Source organism: Ranitomeya imitator, chromosome 4, assembly GCF_032444005.1.
Source record: "Ranitomeya imitator isolate aRanImi1 chromosome 4, aRanImi1.pri, whole genome shotgun sequence".
NCBI lineage: Eukaryota > Metazoa > Chordata > Amphibia > Anura > Dendrobatidae > Ranitomeya > Ranitomeya imitator.
In genome coordinates, this window is record NC_091285.1 from 432,224,592 (window position 1) to 432,247,830 (window position 23,239).

General features: G+C 44.9%; 1 protein-coding gene across 1 annotated transcript in view; it reads left to right on the plus strand.

Moving 5' to 3' along the window:
- The window catches only part of ALPK3 (alpha kinase 3), a 183,402-nt gene that overhangs the window by 128,499 nt on the left and 31,664 nt on the right, over positions 1-23,239 (plus strand). The window lies entirely within an intron of this gene.

A 23,239-nucleotide genomic window follows, 5' to 3' on the forward strand; every position in this document is an offset into this window, starting at 1 on the left:
AATTTGAGTGTTTGAAATTCTAAATAAATTTCTTGAAGATAATTTGTCTACCCAATTAAAATATCTATCTATCTATCTATCTATCTATCTATCTATCTATCTATCTATCTATCCAACCAGTAAGATCTCAATTAGCCCATTTTATCCTTCCCCGTCAGTAGGGTGATCTATTTTGTGGAGGGCAGTAGTGTTGTGCTTGAGTGTGTCCCACATGCCTTATTTTACGGTATATAACAAAGAACTGTGATATTAAAGGCTTAAGTACACAAAGGCTCACAAATAGAAACACAGGACTGTTTTGCTAGTCAACTTCTATACTTTCCCACTCCATCAAAAATCAATACACATTGTTTGCTATGGAAGTGGCGTAAAAAAGGTTTCTTTGGCCAGTGTAAAAAAAAAAAGTTAACCACGGGTTTAAACACTCACTGTTATTGCAGACATTGAGTAGAAGCTTATGAGAAGTCTGAGAAAATTTGACACAAAAATTATCCCAACAGGTGCATATCAGAAGAAAATGTCGACATATGCTAAAATCACTTCACTTGATCAACAGTCTTAGGCCGGGGTCACACTTGCAAGTGCAATGCAAGAAACTCGCGCGAGTCTCTCGCATCAATACCCGGTACTGCCACCAGCACTCGGGACCGGAACGTTCAGCTGCATAGAAATACATGCATCTACACACTTCGGTCCAGAGTGCCGGCGGCAGTGCCGGGTATTGATGCGAGAGACTCGCGCGAGTCTCTCGCATTGCACTCGCAAGTGTGACCCCGGCCTAAGAAGTGGGATAGGTAGAAGGATGAAATGCATTGCCTTTGGCTACTAAATATGATCATAAACACTTACAAGTAATGTAAGCCTATGTGTAAAAGAAAAATAGCAATAATTATTTAAATAGTGGGACAGTTTTATAGATTGGGTTGTTCCAGATGCTGCAATACCAAATATGTGTACTTTTAAAAAAAAAATTTAAAAAATTTGGACATAAGGCTACGTTTACACTAGCGTTCGGCTAGTGTGCGTCGCGCTAGCGTCGGGCGACGCAGCGGCGACGCACGCGTCATGCGCCCCTATGTTTAACATGGGGGACGCATGCGTTTTTGCTTGTTGCGTTTTCCGACACGTGCGTCTTTTTTGACGCTAGCGTCGGACCAAGAAAACGCAACAAGTTGCATTTTTCTTGCGTCCGATTTTCGTCAAAAAACGACGCACGCATCGAAAAACGCAGCGTTTTTGCGTGCGTTTGCACGCGTTTTTCGGTGCGTTGTGCGTCACGTCGCCGACGCAGCGGCGCACAACGCTAGTGTGAACGTAGCCTAAGTAAATGTATTTGTTGCAATAATATTTTTCATTTTTTTGTTCTTTAATAGTTTTTTTTTCTATTTTTACAATTTTTAATAACTTTTAATAACATCATCTTTACACTAACAGATCGCTGATCTAATACTCTGCAATGCTTCTGCACTGCAGGGCATCAGAACAGCATATGACAGGCAGGGAGGAGACATGTCAGCTGCTGCTCTGAGCAGGAGCTCACAAGCCACCTACTTTGAAGGACCCTGCTGCCATCTTGCGGAGATCATCAGCACAATGAGATCGCATTGCATTGTTTCGATGGGAGCAGACAGGGAGCTCACTCCCTATACCTTGCTCCTCAATGTCGCTGTCTATTGACATCAATGGGGTTAAATGTCCATGAGGGTGTTGCTGCAGGGTGTCAGCATTCATATAGAGCTGACATGCTTACTCGATTGCGGTGGAGCTCAGCGTGACCCCGCACGATCGAGCAGAAATACAGTATATGTACGGCGGTTTGCAGGAATGCAGTGCTGTACATATATGGCACATGCTGGGATGGAGTTAAAGAAAAACTTTACTTTTGTTTCTAAAAGGGTACAAGTCTATAATTGTAGTTCCCAGTAGCCTCATAGAACCACTCCAGCATTTTTTATTGCACCACTGGAGTGGTACTTTAAATGTGATTCCCCTTCCCCCTTTCTAATACTCACCTGCTGCTGCCTTCATCCTTTTCCAGCATCGTTCCCATTGACATCCTTCGAAAAGTGACCTTCTCGCAGCTCCAGTGCTTCACGGAGCGCGCCAGAGCTTACTGTTCAATACATCTCTAAGAGAACATTGTTCTGGCTCTCATTAACTTGCATTGAACTCTTGTGACGTAGCTTCTGTCAGAAGTTTGGGGCACAAGATGTCGCCGTGGGACTGGAGCGGCGTCAGTAAAAAGTGAAGTCGCGAGAAGGTGAGTATAATAACAGGGGAAGAGGGCTTATATTTAAAGCTCCACTCCAGCGCTGAAAATATTCAACATGCTGAAGTGGTATTTTAAAACACAGTTGCAAGAAATCCTTTTACTAAGCTTAAGTCCAACATTGTACTACATGTAGCGAAATTACTTGATAATCTTATTTCCCACTTGTGGATTACCTTTTTGTTCATCATCATCAACATCATGATCATCATAAAACCGAGCACATTTTGTTATAATCTTCACCACTTTGACATCATATAAACATTAAGGACATGAAAGAGGCTAGTAGCCATTTGGCAAGCTGCAGTGCATGCTACATGTTCACAGACTTGCCAATGGAAAAGCAAACTTCACCTGCCAGAAATGCAAGCTAGTGTACCTTGTTGGAGTAAAAGTTGCAAAGTCTAGAAGAGAGAATAGCTGCGAGTACATTGTACATTGTACACGTACATTGAAAATTATTAAGGAAGGTGAGGAGATCTTAGGGCAGTCCCACACGTCCAGATAATTCCGGTACCGGAAAAATCCGTGCCGGAATTATCCGTGTCCGTGTGCCCGTGCGTTTCTGTGGCACATCAGTGTGGCACACGTGCGGCACACTTGTGCTGCCCGTGTGCCCACTGGGTACCACACGCACCGTGCAGGAGACAGCGCTAAAGTTTAGCGCTGTCCCCTGCATCTGGTGCTGAAGCCGCAATTCATATCTTCTCTGCAGCAGCGTTTGCTGTAAAGAAGATATGAATAATCCTTTTTTTTTTGTTTCTCGTGTTTAAAATAAAGGTCCATGTTCCCACCCCCCTCCCACCCCCTGTGCGCCCGCCCGCTGTTCTTAAAATACTCACCCGGCTCCCTCGCTGGCTGGCGCTGCTTCCTGTCCTGGCCGCACCTTCTAGTGTATGAGCGATCACGTGGGGCCGCCGATTACAGTCATGAGTATGCGGCTCCACCTCCCATAGGGAGGGGACATGGACCTTTATTTTAAACACAAGAAACAAAGAAAAAGGATTATTCATATCTTCTTTACAGCAAACGCTGCTGCAGAGAAGATATGAATCGCGGCTTCAGCACCAGTGGGGGGGACAGCGTTTACAGTAGCGCTGTCTCCTGCACGGCACACGGACTGCACACGGACAACGTCCGTGTGCGGTACGTGTTTTACATGGACTAATTGACTTTAATGGGTCTGTGTAATCCGTGCACTCCCACGAACACTGACATGTCTCCGTGTTTGGCACACGGAGACACGGTCCGCAAAAAATCAATGACATCTGCACAGATGCATTGATTTTCTGCAGACTGGATATAACCTCAAGAGAAATGTGCTGTCTTCCAGGTGAAAAAATCAAAGATATACAGTACAGATCAAAAGTTTTGACACACCTTCTCATTTAAACATTTTTCTGTATTTTTATGACTATGACAATTGTACATTCACAGTGAAGCCATCAAAACTATGAATTAACACATGTGGAATTATATACATAACAAAAAAGTGTGAAACAACTGAAATTATGTCTTATATTCTAGGTTCTTCAAAGTAGCCACCTTTTGCTTTGATGACTGTTTTGCACACTCTTGGCATTCTCTTTATGAGCTTCAAGGGGTAGTCACCGGGAATGGTTTCCACTTCACAGGTGTGCTCTGTCAGGTTTAATAAATGGGATTTCTTGCCTTATAAAGGGTGTTGGGACCATCAGTTGTGTTGTGCAGAAGTCTGGTGGATACACAGCTGATAGTCCTACTGACAGGATATCAGGACTCTTCAGACCTACAGATGACTACCCATTCCTGCTAATACATGTGGGGACAAATGACACTGCAAGAAAGGACCTGGAAACCATCTGTAGTGACATTGAAGACTTTGGCAAGAAAGTGAAAGAATTGGGAGCGCAGGTGGTCTTCTCATCCATCCACACAATGGATGGTCATGGAACAAGGAGATGGAACAAGATTCTACAGGTAAACAACTGGCTACGTCGATGGTGCCGTCAGCAAGGATTTGGATTGCTAAGATGCGCCAATTCTGGCACTTAGCCTCTCTCTTCCCACTGCCCTGTATTGGTGGCATATGGGGTAATAAAGGGTTAATGTAACTTTTGTATTGTAAGGTGACATCAAGCCCGGTTAGTAATGGAGAGGTGTCAATAAGACACCTCTCCATTACTAATCCTATAGTAGTGAAAGAGTTAAAAAAGACAGCCATTAAAAAGTATTTTAATATTCTTAATTTCACCATACTTACAACCACACCTAATTCCCCAAAGCCATTGATCTCCTGCAAAAAATAAAAAAATAATAAACCAACCGTAAACTCCCTGTCTGACGTAGTCCAATTAATAACGAATGTCCCACGGCGATCTCCCCTATAGAACAGTGACATCAGAAGATGTCACTGCTCTATAGGGCCTCCAGTAATACACAGACATGAGACAATGGATCCTGCAGTGCTTCATTGAAGAGGTTACCGGAGTTCATTCTCTCGCTTTACAGCAATGTTGCATGGGAATTTTCTCACACAGCATTGCTGATGAGAGAATTAACTTAAGTGACCTCTCTCCCGGCAGTGGAGGAGGGATTTAAATCACGGAGGATTACCCCCGCTGTCCGTTCATCGCAGCACCCCTGTAGAATGCTGATATCGCCCGATGTCACTGTTCTACACGGGAGATCGTCGTGGGACACTCGTTATTAACTGGACTACGGTGGATAGGTAAGTATAGGTTGGTTTATTATGTTATTTTTATTACAGGTCATCGAGGGCTTCGGGGACTAGGTGTTTGATAAGTATGTACTGTATGTTATGTGTTGTATGATATGTGTATGTACTGTATGTTATTTGTTGCATGTTCTGTATGTTTTGGTTCTTTTACTACTAAACAGAGCCATTGTCTGATGGGACTACTTTCCGATCATCGGCAATGCTGTCATTGTGATCATTCATTGCGGGATGGAAGCAGTAGTCCCATCAGACAATGGATGCCTACACGGACACGCACACACACAGGGACACACACACAGACACATACACACAGACCCCCGCGCACACTATACACGCACATAGTCACCGCCCACACTCTGCTCACACACTCCCTCCTCCTGATCTGCAGCGTTTCATCCGCAGCAAAACCGCAGATCTTTTTTACATCTGCGGGTTTGCTGCAGATGTGCCTGACTCAATGGAAGTCAGCGCGTTTTTTTCCGCAGCATGTGCACAACAAATTTCACATTGACTATCATTGGCTGTGCACTACACTGTGGATTTGATGCGATTCTGCGCATCCAAAATGTGGAAACGCATCAAAATCCTCAACGTGTGCACATAACCTAAGACTATGTGCCCACGTTGCGGATTCGTGTGAGGATTTTTCCACGCAGATTTTGAAAAATTCCCTGGATATACCGCAGATTTCCAGCATTTTTTGTGCGGATTTCACCTATGTTTTAACCCCTGCGGATTCCTATTGAGGAGCAGGTGTAAAACGCTGTGGAATCCGTCCAAAGAATTGACATGCTGCGCAAAATAAACCGCAGCATTTACGCGCGGTATTTTTTGCAGCATGTGCACTGTGGATTTTGTTTTCCATAGGTTTACATGCAGAGGCGTAGCTAGAGCTTTTGCCGCCCGGGGCTGATCCCGAGTTTGGCGCCCCCCCCCCCCCCCACCCTCCCTCCCCCTCCAGCTCAATACACACAAAGGTTACCAAAAATGGTTTTCCTGTTTTGTAGAACTTAAACTGGGCCTAATGGTGTCACCCCCACATGCCACACCTGTGACTTAATACCACCACACCATGACCAGGCCACATAGTGACCGAATAATACTACATACAAGGGACAAATACCACCGCACCATTTCCAGACCACATATTACCACCACATAGTGACTGAATACTACAATACTGATCAGTAATAAAAAAAAAAACCACAATACTATCACCATAAGTGCCAGTATTCACAGGAGATCTGTACTTAGTATGCAGTGTCTGTGTAGAGGTAATACAGAGATCACTGGTGACATTATACACAGGACCTCTATATAGTATACAGTGTATAGTGTCAGTGTATAGGTAACACTGACTCACCAGTGACGTCTCTAGGTGAAGTCCTTCATCTTTTATCCAGCACAGACCGCCATCATTCCTTCCAGCCAGGACTCGTTTCTGCAGGAAATAACACAGTTATCTCGAGCTCCGCTTGCAGAACACATTACTTAATTTTTCACAACTTCTACATTACACCACATGAAGAAAAAAAGGTGATATAGTGTCACTCTGCACAGTAACAGGACCGCCCCCCCATTTAAAACAGTATACTCAAAAAATAAAATAAATACATCACTGCAGTAATAATATCCCTTAATTATCCCCTATGGTAATAATATTCCCCACCCTGGCCCCGTTTATCTCATTCCTGGCTCCAGCCATATGTTGTCGTATCCTGCCCTCATGAGTATCCATTCTACCCCATATGATCTCCACATCCTGCCCCACCAGCCTCCATCGTATCCGTCCTGCCCCATGATCCAATCCTGCCCCGTGTCTCCAATCATGCCCCGTATCTACATTCTGCCCATGCCTCAAGTCCTGCCCCCAGTGTGTCCAGCATATTACCCCCATGTTGTCCAGCAATCTGCCCCAGTGTGTCCAGCATATTACCCCCATGTTGTCCAGCAATCTGCCCCAGTGTGTCCAGCATATTACCCCCAGTGTGTCCAGCAATCTGCCCCAGTATGTCCAGCATATTACCCCCAGTGTGTCCAGCAATCTGCCCTCAGTGTGTCCAGCAATCTGCCCCAGTGTCCAGCCTTTCCCCAGTGTGTCCAGCAGTCTGCCCCAGTGTGTCCAGCATATTACCCCCAGTGTCCAGCATTGCCCCAGTGTGTCCAGTATATTACCCCCAGTGTGTCCAGCAATCTGCCCCAGTGTCCAGCATTGCCCCAGTGTGTCCAGAAGTCTGCCCCAGGGTCTCCAGCATTGCCTCAATGTGTCCAGAAATCTGCCCCAGGGTCTCCAGTATTGCCCCAGTGTGTCCAGCAATCTGCCCCAGGGTCTCCAGTATTGCCCCAGTGTGTCCAGCATTCTGCCCCATGGTCTCCAGTATTGCCCCAGTGTGTCCAGCATTCTGCCCCATGGTCTCCAGTATTGCCCCAGTGTGTCCAGCATTCTGCCCCATGGTCTCCAGTATTGCCCCAGTGTGTCCAGCAATCTGCCCCATAGTCTCCTGTATTGCCCCAGTGTGTCCAGCAATCTGCCCCATGGTCTCCAGTATTGCCCCAGTGTGTCCAGCATTCTGCCCCATGGTCTCCAGTATTGCCCCAGTGTGTCCAGCAATCTGCCCCATGGTCTCCTGTATTGCCCCAGTGTGTCCAGCAATCTGCCCCATGGTCTCCTGTATTGCCCCAGTGTGTCCAGCAATCTGCCCCATAGTCTCCTGTATTGCCCCAGTGTGTCCAGCAATCTGCCCCATGGTCTCCTGTATTGCCCCAGTGTGTCCAGCAATCTGCCCCATGGTCTCCTGTATTGCCCCAGTGTGTCCAGCAATCTGCCCCATAGTCTCCTGTATTGCCCCAGTGTGTCCAGCAATCTGCCCCATGGTCTCCTGTATTGCCCCAGTGTGTCCAGCAATCTGCCCCATGGTCTCCAGTATTGCCCCAGTGTGTCCAGCAATCTGCCCCATGGTCTCCTGTATTGCCCCAGTGTGTCCAGCAATCTGCCCCATGGTCTCCAGTATTGCCCCAGTGTGTCCAGCATTCTGCCCCATGGTCTCCAGCATTGCCCCAGCCCCAGACAGTCAGAAATAAAGAAAAAAAAAAAAAGTAAAATCCTCACCTCTCCCGTTCCCAGCGCAGGTCCGGTGCAGTCAGCGTCTCTCCGGCTCTGCGACGCTCAGGACAGAGAGGCAGAGCGGCGCGCACAGTAGTGACGTCATCGCGCCCTCTGCTCTGAGACGTCGCAGAGTCAGAGGAGGCTGCAGCTGCCGGCGCCGCAGGAACCAGGAGAGGTGAGTATAGAGCGGGGGGCGGGGGCGGGGGCGGGACCCGGGGGTGGGGGGAGCTGGCCCTGGTCGTGGCGGCGGACGGCGCTGCCCGAAGATTTAAAGGGGCGTCTTTTTTTTTTTTTTTTTTATCTTCTTCTGCAGCGCCGGCCGCCCCCAGCATTGTGCCGCCCGGGGCGGACCGCCCCCCCCGCACCCCCCTTCCTACGCCACTGTTTACATGGTACTGTACAACGCATGGAAAACTGCTGCGAATCCGCAGCATCCAATCCGCTGAGGATCCACAGACAAATCTGCAACGTGAGCACATTCCCTAACTCTTCTCAATTGAAGGCTATGATTGTTCATAATCTAATATATAATTGCCTAGAATACTACTTCCTGCAATTTGTGCCAACTTCCGTGGCTTTGTCCGGAGCTAATGTCCGGAGCTAATGTCCGGAGCTAATGTCCGGAGATTAATTGCCTAGAATACTACTTCCTGCAATTTGTGCCAACTTCCGTGGCTTTGTCCGGAGCTAATGTCCGGAGCTAATGTCCGGAGCCAATGTCCGGAGATAAGTGACGTCAACAGTGTCCAGTGTCGGATTGGTTGCCGCCTGCTGCGAGCGACCAATCAGAAACGTGCCGTACTGTGACACACTCCGCCCGCCATTTTGGTGTGATTTTTGAATTTTTACCTCACAGCAAGTTTCTACTGTGTGGAGGCGGGCCCAGTGACGTTGCTCTTCAAGCTCCTGCCGAATTTCGTCAAAAAAATGATAATACCATTTACCAAAACTATATATATTTAGTTGTGAAGTGGTTCAGTGACATTTTCACACCAATTTTGAACTTTTGTTTGGTGTTTTCTCCATATACTGCCTATTATTCACTGACTGTTATACTGAGAGACTGCCGTTTATTAACCTCTTCTTTGCCACATTGGGTATATTGCTCTATTATTTGCCACATAAGGACATTGTCCATTATTGCCCAGCAATTTCTCTGCAATATAAACTGCCTATTTATTAATATCTGCATTCCTGCAAAGAACTATTGCCTATTATTAACTGGCTATTTTCCTAATGTGTGTGTAACTGTACCTTAAATAACAAGAATTGTCAAGAGCTGGTGAGTGCAGCCATTTTTTGTTCTTTCTTACTATTATTTATTAATTGTATTATTCTTACATTTGAATAAATAAAGTATATATGGATTCTAGACTCCCGATTCTTTAGAATCGGGCTGCCATCTAGTAATATATATTTGGCTAAAAAAACTTACAGTACTTGGCCCAGCATTATTCAATTTGTCTGTTCAAATGTTTGTTTATAAAAAAAAAGCACAGCATTTACTAGTCCCTTTCACATTTCAGATGAGACTTGCCTATTCAAATCTATGGATGGCTTAAAAACAAGCAGATTCCTTACAGATCACCCATATAGTATCTGAATTTTACTTACACATTGAAATTCTTTAACATAGGAAACTAGATTTAGTCTTGTCAATTTTAATAACTGCTGATGTATAAACACAGGTGCCATATTGATACCATAACGATTGCAAACGGTTGACAATATAGATTTTTTTGTGGATGAAAATAGTTTTTTTTATTTCGCTCATGTAAACTTAGCATATTGTGCTACTGTTACAAAATGCCCAATTAAACTGATGATGAATCTCATAATACGCTTCTAAGCAGAGATAGATGTAGGCTTTCCAGGAACCCAAGGCAAAAGTTCAGTTTGCCGTCCCCACCTATACACAGCTTAAGCAGTTTGAGCAGTTGTTATATCACCGTTAATTTGCGATTTGCATACTTCCAACCACATATCTGTAAATTGAATACTTGATCTAAATGATTCTCGCTCTCACTGCAGGAACCAGAGAATCTTAAGAGCGTGCAGTGCGCACTCTGAGAGGATTCAGAAGTCTGCAATCACATAGAGTGACTGCAGACTTTGATCACAAACCTGGACATCCACTTTAAGGCTGCCGTCACACTATCAGTATTTGGTCAGTATTTTACATCAGTATTTGTAAGCCAAAACCAGGAGTGGGTGATAAATACAGAAGTGGTGCATATATTTATATTATACTTTTCCTCTAATTGTTCCACTCCTGGTTTTGGCTTACAAATACTGATGTAAAATACTGACCAAATACTGCTAGTGTGACGGCAGCCTCATGCTCCTAACATAAATACAAATGTAATTAATTCAACATATGTCTCCTATAATCCCAGGGCACTTCACAGCAGTATCACAACTAATCTCACATAATTATACACGAGAAGAAGAAGAGGTCCCAAATGACATTTAAAACCAATATTTATTGATAAATGTTAAAAATAACATGATAAAAAAGCAAAGAATACCGTAGGGGACACCTAAGTACAAGGATATACAGTATATATATATATATATATATACTGGCTGTACTACCCGGCTTCGCCCGGGTTAATAACTGCTGTTAGCAAAATAGAATGTGTTAACAAAAATTTATTCTGCACACAAAAACCACAAAACAAATAGATAGAAATGTAATTATTAAAATGCAAAAACTAAGTTAATAGAAACATTTCACAACATATATTTCATCTTGTTTTCATGTCTGCAAGCCTCGCTTACCTCTCCTCAGAAAGTTCATTGGCCCTTGAGGAAGCAGCTCTTGTTCTCTTGTCTGCAAGCCTCGCTTCCCACTGATAAGAAAGTTCATTGGCTCTTGAGGAAGCAGCTGCTTTTCTCATGTGGGTCAGCCTTGTTTCTCTGTCTTCACATTTTTCATTGGCCCGTAATGCAGCTTTTCTTTTCGCATCAGCTGACATTTGTGCCATGGAATTCCTTTTCTTATGAGGCATTATTGTGGTAAAAATAGTCTGTAACTGGCAGTTTCTATATCCTCTCATATAGAGGTAATGTGACTGACATTAGTATTTCCACCAACACACCCTAACTGACATGCTATTACCTCACACAAGCTTTGTTATTGCCTATATTAACCAGTAAGAGCTCAGATTGATTAACTGTAGCAAAATAGAATCTGAGCTGTGATTGGTTGCTATTGACAGCCTGATATATCCCCAGCAAACAGGAAGCCCTCCCCCCTGGCAGTATATATTAGCTCACACATACACATAATAGAAAGTTCATGTGACTGACAGCTGCCGTAATTCCTATATGGTACATTTGTTGCTTTTGCAGTTTGTCTGCTTATTAATCAGATTTTTATTTTTGAAGGATAATACCAGACTTGTGTGTGTTTTAGGGCGAGTTTCATGTGTCAAGTTGTGTGTTTAGTTGCGTGTGGCGACATGCATGTAGCGACTTTTGTGAGATGAGTTTTGTGTGGCGACATGCGTGTAGCAACTTTTTGTGTGTCGAGTTGCATGTGACAGGTTAGTGTAGCAAGTTGTGTGCAGCAAGTTTTGCGCATGGTGAGTTTTGCACGTGGCGAGTTTTATGTGTGGTGCATTTTGAGTATGTGCAAGTTTTGTGTGAGGCAACTTTTGAATGTGTTGCAACTTTTGTATATGTGGGAATTTTTGCGCGTGTGCAAGTTTTGCGAGTGGTGAGTTTTCCATGAGGTGAGTTTTGCACGTGTGGCGAGTTTTGTGAGAGCCTACTTTTGCATGTGGCGAGTTTAGCATGTGGCGAATTTTGCGCGTGGCGAGTTTTGAGTTGTGACTTTTGTGTTTCGACTTTTATGTGGCGAGGTTGGTGTATGTGTGGTGAAATGTGTGCTGAGGGTGGTATATGTGGTCAAGCACGTGGTAGTGTGTGGCCCATTTTGTTTGTGTGTTCATATCCCCATGTGTGGTGAGTATCCCATGTCGGGGCCCCATCTTAGCAACTGTACGGTATATACTCTTTGGTGCCATCACTCTCATTCTTTAAGTCCCCCTTATTCACATCTGGCAGCTGTCAATTTGCTCCAACACTTTTCCTTTCACTTTTTCCCCATTATGTAGATAGGGGCAAAATTGTTTCGTGAATTGGAACGTGCGGGGTTAAAATTTCGCCTCACAACATAGCCTATGACGCTCTCAGGGTCCAGACATGTGACTGTGCAAAATTTTGTGGCTGTAGCTGCGACGGTGCCGATGCCAATCCCGGACATACACACATACATACATACATACATAGATACATACACACATACACATTCAGCGTTATATATTAGATATACATTCAATAAGATATATAATAGTTGGTACTAGAAAATAACTCTACTGTATTCAGAAAATGCCCACAAACACATAACTACTCAATATGGACCTAATTCCAAAAAGTAACGTCCACAGCAAGGCAGTTTAGCATACAATGGTCACATAATATGGCCGACATTCAATGCCCTGACAATACTATAATGACCTTAGAAGAGGTAATGTTATGCGGCACAGTGGCCTCTATTTCCTCTGACAAATTGCTAATCAAAAAACCTGTGATCCAAAACAACCACCTCTAGTGGACAAGTGTGGAAACAAGATATCCTATAACACAGTAAGCGAGTATATTACCTTGTGCTTCTCACCCCGATGCGCGTTTCGCCTTCTGCTTCTTCCGGGGGCATCAGAAGCAGAAGAAGCAGGAGACGAAATGCACGTCGGGGTGAGGGGACACCATAAGCTCAAGGTAATATACTCGCTTACTGTGTTATAGGATATCATGTTTCCATACTTGTTCACTAAAGGTGGTTGTTTTGGATCACAGGTTTTTGATTAGCAATTTGTCCGAGGAAATAGAGGCCACTGTGCCGCATAACATTACCTCTTCTAAGGTTATTATAGTATTGTCAGGGAATTGAATGTCGGCCATATTATGTGACCATTGTATGCTAAACTGCCTTGCTGTGGACGTTACTTTTTGGAATTAGGTCCACATTGAGTTGTTATGTGTTTGTGGGCATTTTCTGAATACAGTAGAGTTATTTTCTAGTACCAACTATTATATATCTTATTGAATGTGTATATATACAGTATACACCAAAAGTTTGGACACACCTTCTTATTTAAAGATTTTTCTGTATTTTCATGACTATGAAAATTGTACATTCACACTGAAGGCATCAAAACTATGAATTAACACATGTGGAATTATATACTTAACAAAAAAAGTGTAAAACAACTGAAATTATGTCTTATATTCTAGGTTCTTCAAAGTAGCCACCTTTTGCTTTGATGACTGCTTGCACACTTTTGTAGTGGATGCTTTCCTGAAACGGAAAGTACTTGCAAGCAGCATAATACAAAGAATAGCAGGTTTACCAAGAATCCTTTGCAGTAGGCGGAGCTATGCAAATCATCTCTTTCCACCCCAGTCTAATCCACAGCGCTTGGAACCGCCAAGCGTGCAATGCTGCGGATTAGTTTCTAAATTTACACAGCCAACCAATTCCTACCTGTGGACACGTGTTTCGGGCTTTAGGCCCTCATCAGCACAGGGCTGGAATTGGTTGGCTGTATGGAGTGGGGCTCGGTGAGCAAGCGATACATATATGCTAGCCACCTTAGGGAGAGACCCAAGTTGGGCTAAATGTAGCGGGACAAAAGAGACCGAAAAGCCCTCTACTTAAAGGAAATACATAGTGGATGCTTTCCTGAAACGGAAAGTACTTGCAAGGTGGCTAGCATATATGTATCACTTGCTCACCGAGCCCCACTCCATACTGCCAACCAATTCCAGCCCTGTGCTGATGAGGGCCTAAAGCCCGAAACACGTGTCCACAGGTAGGAATTGGTTGGCTGTGTAAATTTAGAAACTAATCCGCAGCATTGCACGCTTGGCGGTTCCAAGCGCTGGGGATTAGACTGGGGTGGAAAGAGATGATTTGCATAGCTCTGCCTACTGCAAAGGATTCTTGGTAAACCTGCTATTCTTTGTATTATGCTGCTTGCAAGTACTTTCCGTTTCAGGAAAGCATCCACTATGTATTTCCATTAAGTAGAGGGCTTTTCGGTCTCTTTCGTCCCGCTACATTTAGCCCAACTTGGGTCTCTCCCTAAGGTGGCTAGCATATATGTATTGCCCACTTTTGGCATTCTCTTGATGAGCTTCAATAGGTAGTCACTGGGAATAGTCTTCCAACAATCTTGAAGGAGTTCCCAGAGATGCTTAGCACTTGCTGACACTTTTGCCTTCACCCTGCGGTCCAGCTCACCCCAAACCATCTCGATTGGGTTCAGGTCTTGTGACTATGGAGGCCAGGTCATCTGGCGTAGCACCCCATCACTCTCCTTCTTGGTCAAATAGCCCTTACACAGTCTGCAGGTGTGTTTGGGGTCATTGTCCTGTTGAAAAATAAATGATGGTCCAACTAAATGCAAACCGGATGGAATAGCATGCGGCTGCAAGATACTCTGGTAGCCATGCTGGTTCAGTATGCCTTCAATTTTGAATAAATCCCCAACAGTGTCACCAGCAAAGCACCCCCACACCATCACACCTCCTCCATGCTTCACGGTGGGAACCAGGCGTGTAGAGTCCATCCGTTCACCTATTCTGCGTCGCACAAAGACACAGAGGTTGGAACTAGAGTTGAGCGACCTTGACCTTTTTAGAGTCGAGCCGGGTTTCGCGAAACCCGACTATCTCAAAAGTCGGGTCGAGTGAAATCGGCCGATTATGACGTAAAGTCGGGATCGACCGAAACACGAAACCCAATGCAAGTCAATGGGGCAGCATAGTCGGCAGTGAGTGGGGGCCAGGAAAACACCTAGAGTGCCCATTTTAATGTCAAAACCATCCATTCTTCTTAATGAAGCTTGTCAAGCGTAATTTACCTTATAATAATTGGAAGGCATTTGAAATTGGGGGTCATTTGGCTAAAGTTGTGGTGGGTAGGGCTGGTTCAAGTAATTAGTGGGCCCAGGAAATCTGGACCACGTCACGGCAGTGGAGCAGGGAGAGGTAAGTATTTCAACTTTGCAAGTGCTGTGAACCTGAGCAAGCAGGGGGGGCCCACTCGTTGGCATTGGCACTGGCACAGGGCCCCTCAAAGTACAGCGGTGTGTTTGCACGGCGGGGGCGCCTCCCACCGGCAGCAACACTTTTTCGTACTATGAGAGGCCCTGTGCCAGTGACGTCGCCAACTAACATAGTTAGTAAGGCCGAAAAAAGACATTTGTCCATCCAGTTCAGCCTATATTCCATCATAATAAATCCCCAGATCTACGTCCTTCTACAGAACCTAATAATTGTATGATACAATATTGTTCTGCTCCAGGAAGACATCCAGGCCTCTCTTGAACCCCTCGACTGAGTTCGCCATCACCACCTCCTCAGGCAAGCAATTCCAGATTCTCACTGCCCTAACAGTAAAGAATCCTCTTCTATGTTGGTGGAAAAACCTTCTCTCCTCCAGACGCAAAGAATGCCCCCTTGTGCCCGTCACCTTCCTTGGTATAAACAGATCCTCAGCGAGATATTTGTATTGTCCCCTTATATACTTATACATGGTTATTAGATCGCCCCTCAGTCGTCTTTTTTCTAGACTAAATAATCCTAATTTCGCTAATCTATCTGGGTATTGTAGTTCTCCCATCCCCTTTATTAATTTTGTTGCCCTCCTTTGTACTCTCTCTAGTTCCATTATATCCTTCCTGAGCACCGGTGCCCAAAACTGGACACAGTACTCCATGTGCGGTCTAACTAGGGATTTGTACAGAGGCAGTATAATGCTCTCATCATGTGTATCCAGACCTCTTTTAATGCACCCCATGATCCTGTTTGCCTTGGCAGCTGCTGCCTGGCACTGGCTGCTCCAGGTAAGTTTATCATTAACTAGGATCCCCAAGTCCTTCTCCCTGTCAGATTTACCCAGTGGTTTCCCGTTCAGTGTGTAATGGTGATATTGATTCCCTCTTCCCATGTGTATAACCTTACATTTATCATTGTTAAACCTCATCTGCCACCTTTCAGCCCAAGTTTCCAACTTATCCAGATCCATCTGTAGCAGAATACTATCTTCTCTTGTATTAACTGCTTTACATAGTTTTGTATCATCTGCAAATATCGATATTTTACTGTGTAAACCTTTTACCAGATCATTAATGAATATGTTGAAGAGAACAGGTCCCAATACTGACCCTGCGGTACCCCACTGGTCACAGCGACCCAGTTAGAGACTATACCATTTATAACCACCCTCTGCTTTCTATCACTAAGCCAGTTACTAACCCATTTACACACATGTTCCCCCAGACCAAGCATTCTCATTTTGTGTACCAACCTCTTGTGCGGCACGGTATCAAACGCTTTGGAAAAATCGAGATATACCACGTCCAATGACTCACCGTGGTCCAGCCTATAGCTTACCTCTTCATAAAAACTGATTAGATTGGTTTGACAGGAGCGATTTCTCATAAACCCATGCTGATATGGAGTTAAACAGTTATTCTCATTGAGATAATCCAGAATAACATCCCTCAGAAACCCTTCAAATATTTTACCAACAATAGAGGTTAGACTTACTGGCCTATAATTTCCAGGTTCACTTTTAGAGCCCTTTTTGAATATTGGCACCACATTTGCTATGCGCCAGTCCTGCGGAACAGACCCTGTCGCTATAGAGTCACTAAAAATAAGAAATAATGGTTTATCTATTACATTACTTAGTTCTCTTAGTACTCGTGGGTGTATGCCATCTGGACCCGGAGATTTATCTATTTTAATCTTATTTAGCCGGTTTCGCACCTCTTCTTGGGTTAGATTGGTGACCCTTAATATAGGGTTTTCATTGTTTCTTGGGATTTCACCTAGCATTTCATTTTCCACCGTGAATACCGTGGAGAAGAAGGTGTTTAATATGTTAGCTTTTTCCTCGTCATCTACAACCATTCTTTCCTCACTATTTTTTAAGGGGCCTACATTTTCAGTTTTTATTCTTTTACTATTGATATAGTTGAAGAACAGTTTGGGATTAGTTTTACTCTCCTTAGCAATGTGCTTCTCTGTTTCCTTTTTGGCAGCTTTAATTAGTTTTTTAGATAAAGTATTTTTCTCCCTATAGTTTTTTAGAGCTTCAATGGTGCCATCCTGCTTTAGTAGTGCAAATGCTTTCTTTTTACTGTTAATTGCCTGTCTTACTTCTTTGTTTAGCCACATTGGGTTTTTCCTATTTCTAGTCCTTTTATTCCCACAAGGTATAAACCGCTTACACTGCCTATTTAGGATGTTCTTAAACATTTCCCATTTATTATCTGTATTCTTATTTCTGAGGATATTGTCCCAGTCTACCAGATTAAGGGCATCTCTAAGCTGTTCAAACTTTGCCTTCCTAAAGTTCAATGTTTTTGTGACTCCCTGACAAGTCCCCCTAGTGAAAGACAGGTGAAACTGCACAATATTGTGGTCGCTATTTCCTAAATGCCCGACCACCTGCAGATTTGTTATTCTGTCAGGTCTATTAGATAGTATTAGGTCTAAAAGTGCTGCTCCTCTGGTTGGATTCTGCACCAATTGTGAAAGATAATTTTTCTTGGTTATTAGCAGAAACCTGTTGCCTTTATGGGTTTCACAGGTTTCTGTTTCCCAGTTAATATCCGGGTAGTTAAAGTCCCCCATAACCAGGACCTCATTATGGGTTGCAGCTTCATCTATCTGCTTTAGAAGTAGACTTTCCATGCTTTCTGTTATATTTGGGGGTTTGTAACAGACCCCAATGAGAATTTTGTTACCATTTTTCCCTCCATGAATTTCAACCCTTATGGACTCGACATCCTCATTCCCTTCGCTAATATCCTCCCTTAAAGTGGACTTTAGACAAGACTTTACATAGAGACAAACCCCTCCTCCTCTCCGATTTTTACGATCCTTTCTAAACAGACTGTAACCCCGTAAGTTGACTGCCCAGTCATAGCTTTCATCTAACCATGTCTCGGTTATTCCCACTACGTCAAAGTTACCTGTAGATATTTCTGCTTCTAGTTCTTCCATCTTGTTTGTCAGGCTTCTGGCGTTTGCGAGCATGCAGTTTAGAGGATTTTGTTTTGTTCCAATCTCCTCACTGTGGATTGTTTTAGAAATGTTCTTACCTCCCTTCAGAGTATGTTTTCCTGGGTCGTCTTTGTTCGAGTCTAATGTTTTTCTTCCCGTCCCCTCTTCTTCTAGTTTAACGCCCTCCTGATGAGTGTAGCGAGTCTTCTGGCGAATGTGTGTTTCCCAGGTTTGTTGAGGTGTAGTCCGTCTCTGGCGAGGAGTCCATCATACCAGTAATTCACACCGTGGTCCAGGAATCCGAATCCTTGTTGTCTGCACCATCGTCTTAGCCAGTTGTTTGCATCAAGGATCCTGTTCCATCTCCTGGTGCCATGCCCGTCTACTGGAAGGATAGAAGAAAAAACTACCTGTGCATCCAGTTCCTTTACTTTCTTCCCCAACTCTTCAAAGTCCTTGCAGATTGTCGGTAGGTCCTTCCTTGCCGTGTCATTGGTGCCAACATGTATCAGAAGAAATGGGTGGACGTCCTTGGAGCTGAAGAGCTTTGGTATCCTATCGGTCACATCCTTGATCATCGCACCTGGAAGGCAGCATACTTCTCTTGCAGTTATGTCCGGTCTGCAGATGGCTGCTTCTGTGCCTCTCAGTAGTGAGTCTCCCACCACCAGTATTCCTCCCCCCACCTGATGAAGGAACCTGCACTTTCATCTGCACCTTCCTCTTTGTCCCCGTGTAAGGTGGTATGGTATGCGGGAAGAGCAACCTGACTTTCAGCAGGGTCACAATGTTGTTGTGTAGCGTGCACGGGGAATGTTGCGTTATGGGTCAATGTACCAGCAGACTCATCTATCACTGGCTGGGCAATGGGCAGGATGAGGAGGAAACACAGATATAGGCCCAAAGAATAAAGTTGGCTAAATGCAGTTCAAAATTGGTAACACAGGAATAACCAGGGGGCATTGCAGTGGAGGACAACTGGAATGAGAGGCTGACACAGAGAGTAGGCCCAAATCAGTAAGTAGTCGAAATGCAGTTCAAAATTGGCAACCGTAGTAAACAGGCGGCACAGCTTTGTTCAGTGGAGGAGAACAGCAAGGAGTGGCAGACACCGATAGTAGGCCCCAACCCAACTAGTAGGCCAAATGCAGTCTAACATTAACAACTACTTAACGAGCGCCTGAAAACGGAATTTCAGGACAGGAAACCAGGAGAACAGCAAGGAGCGGCAGACACTGTTAGTAGGCCCCAAACCAACTAGTACGCCAAATGCAGTTGTTCCATTTAACCACAATTTAACGAGAGCCTGAAGATAGAAGCTCAGGAAAGGCAACCTGGAGAACACCTTGGAGTGGAACACACCATCTCTCTCCACCCCATACCCAATTTGTAGGCCTAATGCAGTGTAGTTTTCTACAACTACTAAACGAGAGTCGGAAGACCGAAGCAATGGCAAGGAAACCTGGGGAACACCTTGGAGTATAACACACCATCTCTCTCCACCCGATACCCATTTTGTAGGCCTAATGCAGTGTAGTTTTCTACAACTACTAAACGAGAGTCGGAAGATCGAAGCAATGGCAAGGAAACCTGGAGAACACCTTGGAGTGTAACACACCATCTCTCTCCACCCCATAGCCAATTTGGAGGCCTAATGCAGTGTAGTTTCCAACAACTACTAAACGAGAGCATTAAGATTGAAGCTCTGGAAAGGCAACCTGGAGAACACCTTGGAGTGTAACACACCATCTCTCTCCACCCGATACCCATTTTGTAGGCCTAATGCAGTGTAGTTTTCTACAACTACTGAACGAGAGTCGGAAGACCGAAGCAATGGCAAGGAAACCTGGGGAACACCTTGGAGTGTAACACACCATCTCTCTCCACCCGATACCCATTTTGTAGGCCTAATGCAGTGTAGTTTTCTACAACTACTAAACGAGAGTCTGAAGACCGAAGCAATGGCAAGGAAACCTGGGGAACACCTTGGAGTGTAACACACCATCTCTCTCCACCCGATACCCATTTTGTAGGCCTAATGCAGTGTAGTTTTCTACAACTACTAAACGAGAGTCGGAAGACCGAAGCAATGGCAAGGAAACCTGGGGAACACCTTGGAGTGTAACACACCATCTCTCTCCACCCGATACCCATTTTGTAGGCCTAATGCAGTGTAGTTTTCTACAACTACTAAACGAGAGTCGGAAGACCGAAGCAATGGCAAGGATACCTGGGGAACACCTTGGAGTGTAACACACCATCTCTCTCCACCCCATACCCAATTTGTAGGCCTAATGCAGTGTAGTTTTCTACAACTACTAAACGAGAGTCGGAAGACCGAAGCAATGGCAAGGATACCTGGGGAACACCTTGGAGTGTAACACACCATCTCTCTCCACCCCATACCCAATTTGTAGGCCTAATGCAGCCTACTTTCCGACAACTACTAAACGAGAGCATGAAGATCGAAGCTCAGGAAAGGCAACCTGGGGAACACCTTGGAGTGTAACACACCCTCTCTCTACACCACGGAAGGGCTGATTCTTAGGAAGGAAGGCTGTCGGAAAGAAGCAGGGCGCGTCCGAGGGTGATTATATTCTTATTAGGTATATACTCACCCTCGGACGCGCCCTGCTTCTTTATTTGTAATGAATGTTTATTTGCAATGTGGTTTTGACTTACTCTATTTTTTTGGTAAATAATGATTTTATTATTTTCATTGTTTTGCATCTTCTTGGCAATAATATAATGAAGACGCGACAGGACAACACTCGGTGGATGCCATATCTGTGTTTTAAATTGAAAAAACTTTCAGTTAACTACTTGCAGGAGAAAGTTATTGTAGCTGGTGGCCATTTTTAGTACTGTACCAGATTTTTGTTGTATGTGTTTGTTTTTCATGTTAAAATGTCTGCATTTGATATCTCTCCAGTATTTTCTTTTTTATAAGCAAAATACTTATTTTTATATTTTCTGATGTTGGTTCAAGGGGTACACAGGCAGCAGTAGACAGGTCAGTGGAGGCCTAGTGGAAGGAGGGACCGCAGACAGGCTTCGAAGGCCTAACATAATAAATTGGGCTGGCTGTAGGCAATTTAAAATTGGTTCCAGGGGAACATGGGCAGCAGTGGCCTGGTCTGTGTAGTAGTAGTAGTGGAAAGAACGGGCCGCAGACAGGCTTCGAAGGCCTAACATAACAAAAATTGGGATGTAGGCAATTTACAATTGGTTCCAGGGGAACACGGACAGCAGTAGACAGGTCAGTGGAGGCCTAGTGGAAGGAGGGACCGCAGACAGGCTTCGAAGGCCTAACATAATAAATTGGGCTTGCTGTCGGCAATTTTAAATTGGTTCCAGGGGAACACGGGCGGCAGTAGCCAGGTCAGTGTAGTAGTAGTGGAAAGAACGGGCCGCAGACAGGCTTCGAAGGCCTAACATAACAAAAATTGGGCTGTAGGCAATTTAAAATTGGTTCCAGGGGAACACGGGCAGCAGTAGACAGGTCAGTGGAGGCCTAGTGGAAGGAGGGACCGCAGACAGGCTTTGAAGCCCTAACATAATAAATTGGGCTTGCTGTCGGCAATTTTAAATTGGTTCCAGGGGAACACGGGCAGCAGTGGCCTGGTCAGTGTAGTAGTAGTGAAAAGAACGGGCCGCAGACAGGCTTCGAAGGCCTAACATAACAAAAATTGGGATGTAGGCAATTTAAAATTGGTTCCAGGGGAACACGGACAGCAGTAGACAGGTCAGTGGAGGCCTAGTGGAAGGAGGGACCGCAGACAGGCTTCGAAGGCCTAACATAATAAATTGGGCTGGCTGTAGGCAATTTAAAATTGGTTCCAGGGGAACACGGGCAGCAGTGGCCTGGTCAGTGTAGTAGTAGTGGAAAGAATGGGCCGCAGACAGGCTTCGAAGGCCTAACATAACAAAAATTGGGCTGTAGGCAATTTAAAATTGGTTCCAGGGGAACACGGGCAGCAGTAGACAGGTCAGTGGAGGCCTAGTGGAAGGAGGGACCGCAGACAGGCTTCGAAGCCCTAACATAATAAATTGGGCTTGCTGTCGGCAATTTTAAATTGGTTCCAGGGGAACACGGGCGGCAGTAGCCAGGTCAGTGTAGTAGTAGTGGAAAGAACGGGCCGCAGACAGGCTTCGAAGGCCTAACATAACAAAAATTGGGCTGTAGGCAATTTAAAATTGGTTCCAGGGGAACACGGGCAGCAGTAGACAGGTCAGTGGAGGCCTAGTGGAAGGAGGGACCGCAGACAGGCTTCGAAGCCCTAACATAATAAATTGGGCTGGCTGTAGGCAATTTAAAATTGGTTCCAGGGGAACACGGGCAGCAGTAGACAGGTCAGTGGAGGCCTAGTGGAAGGAGGGACCGCAGACAGGCTTCGAAGGCCTAACATAATAAATTGGGCTTGCTGTCGGCAATTTTAAATTGGTTCCAGGGGAACACGGGCAGCAGTGGCCTGGTCAGTGTAGTAGTAGTGGAAAGAACGGGCCGCAGACAGGCTTCGAAGGCCTAACATAACAAAAATTGGGATGTAGGCAATTTACAATTGGTTCCAGGGGAACACGGACAGCAGTAGACAGGTCAGTGGAGGCCTAGTGGAAGGAGGGACCGCAGACAGGCTTCGAAGGCCTAACATAATAAATTGGGCTGGCTGTAGGCAATTTAAAATTGGTTCCAGGGGAACACGGGCAGCAGTGGCCTGGTCAGTGTAGTAGTAGTGGAAAGAACGGGCCGCAGACAGGCTTCGAAGGCCTAACATAACAAAAATTGGGCTGTAGGCAATTTAAAATTGGTTCCAGGGGAACACGGGCAGCAGTAGACAGGTCAGTGGAGGCCTAGTGGAAGGAGGGACCGCAGACAGGCTTCGAAGCCCTAACATAATAAATTGGGCTTGCTGTCGGCAATTTAAAATTGGTTCCAGGGGAACACGGGCGGCAGTAGCCAGGTCAGTGTAGTAGTAGTGGAAAGAATGGGCCGCAGACAGGCTTCGAAGGCCTAACATAACAAAAATTGGGCTGTAGGCAATTTAAAATTGGTTCCAGG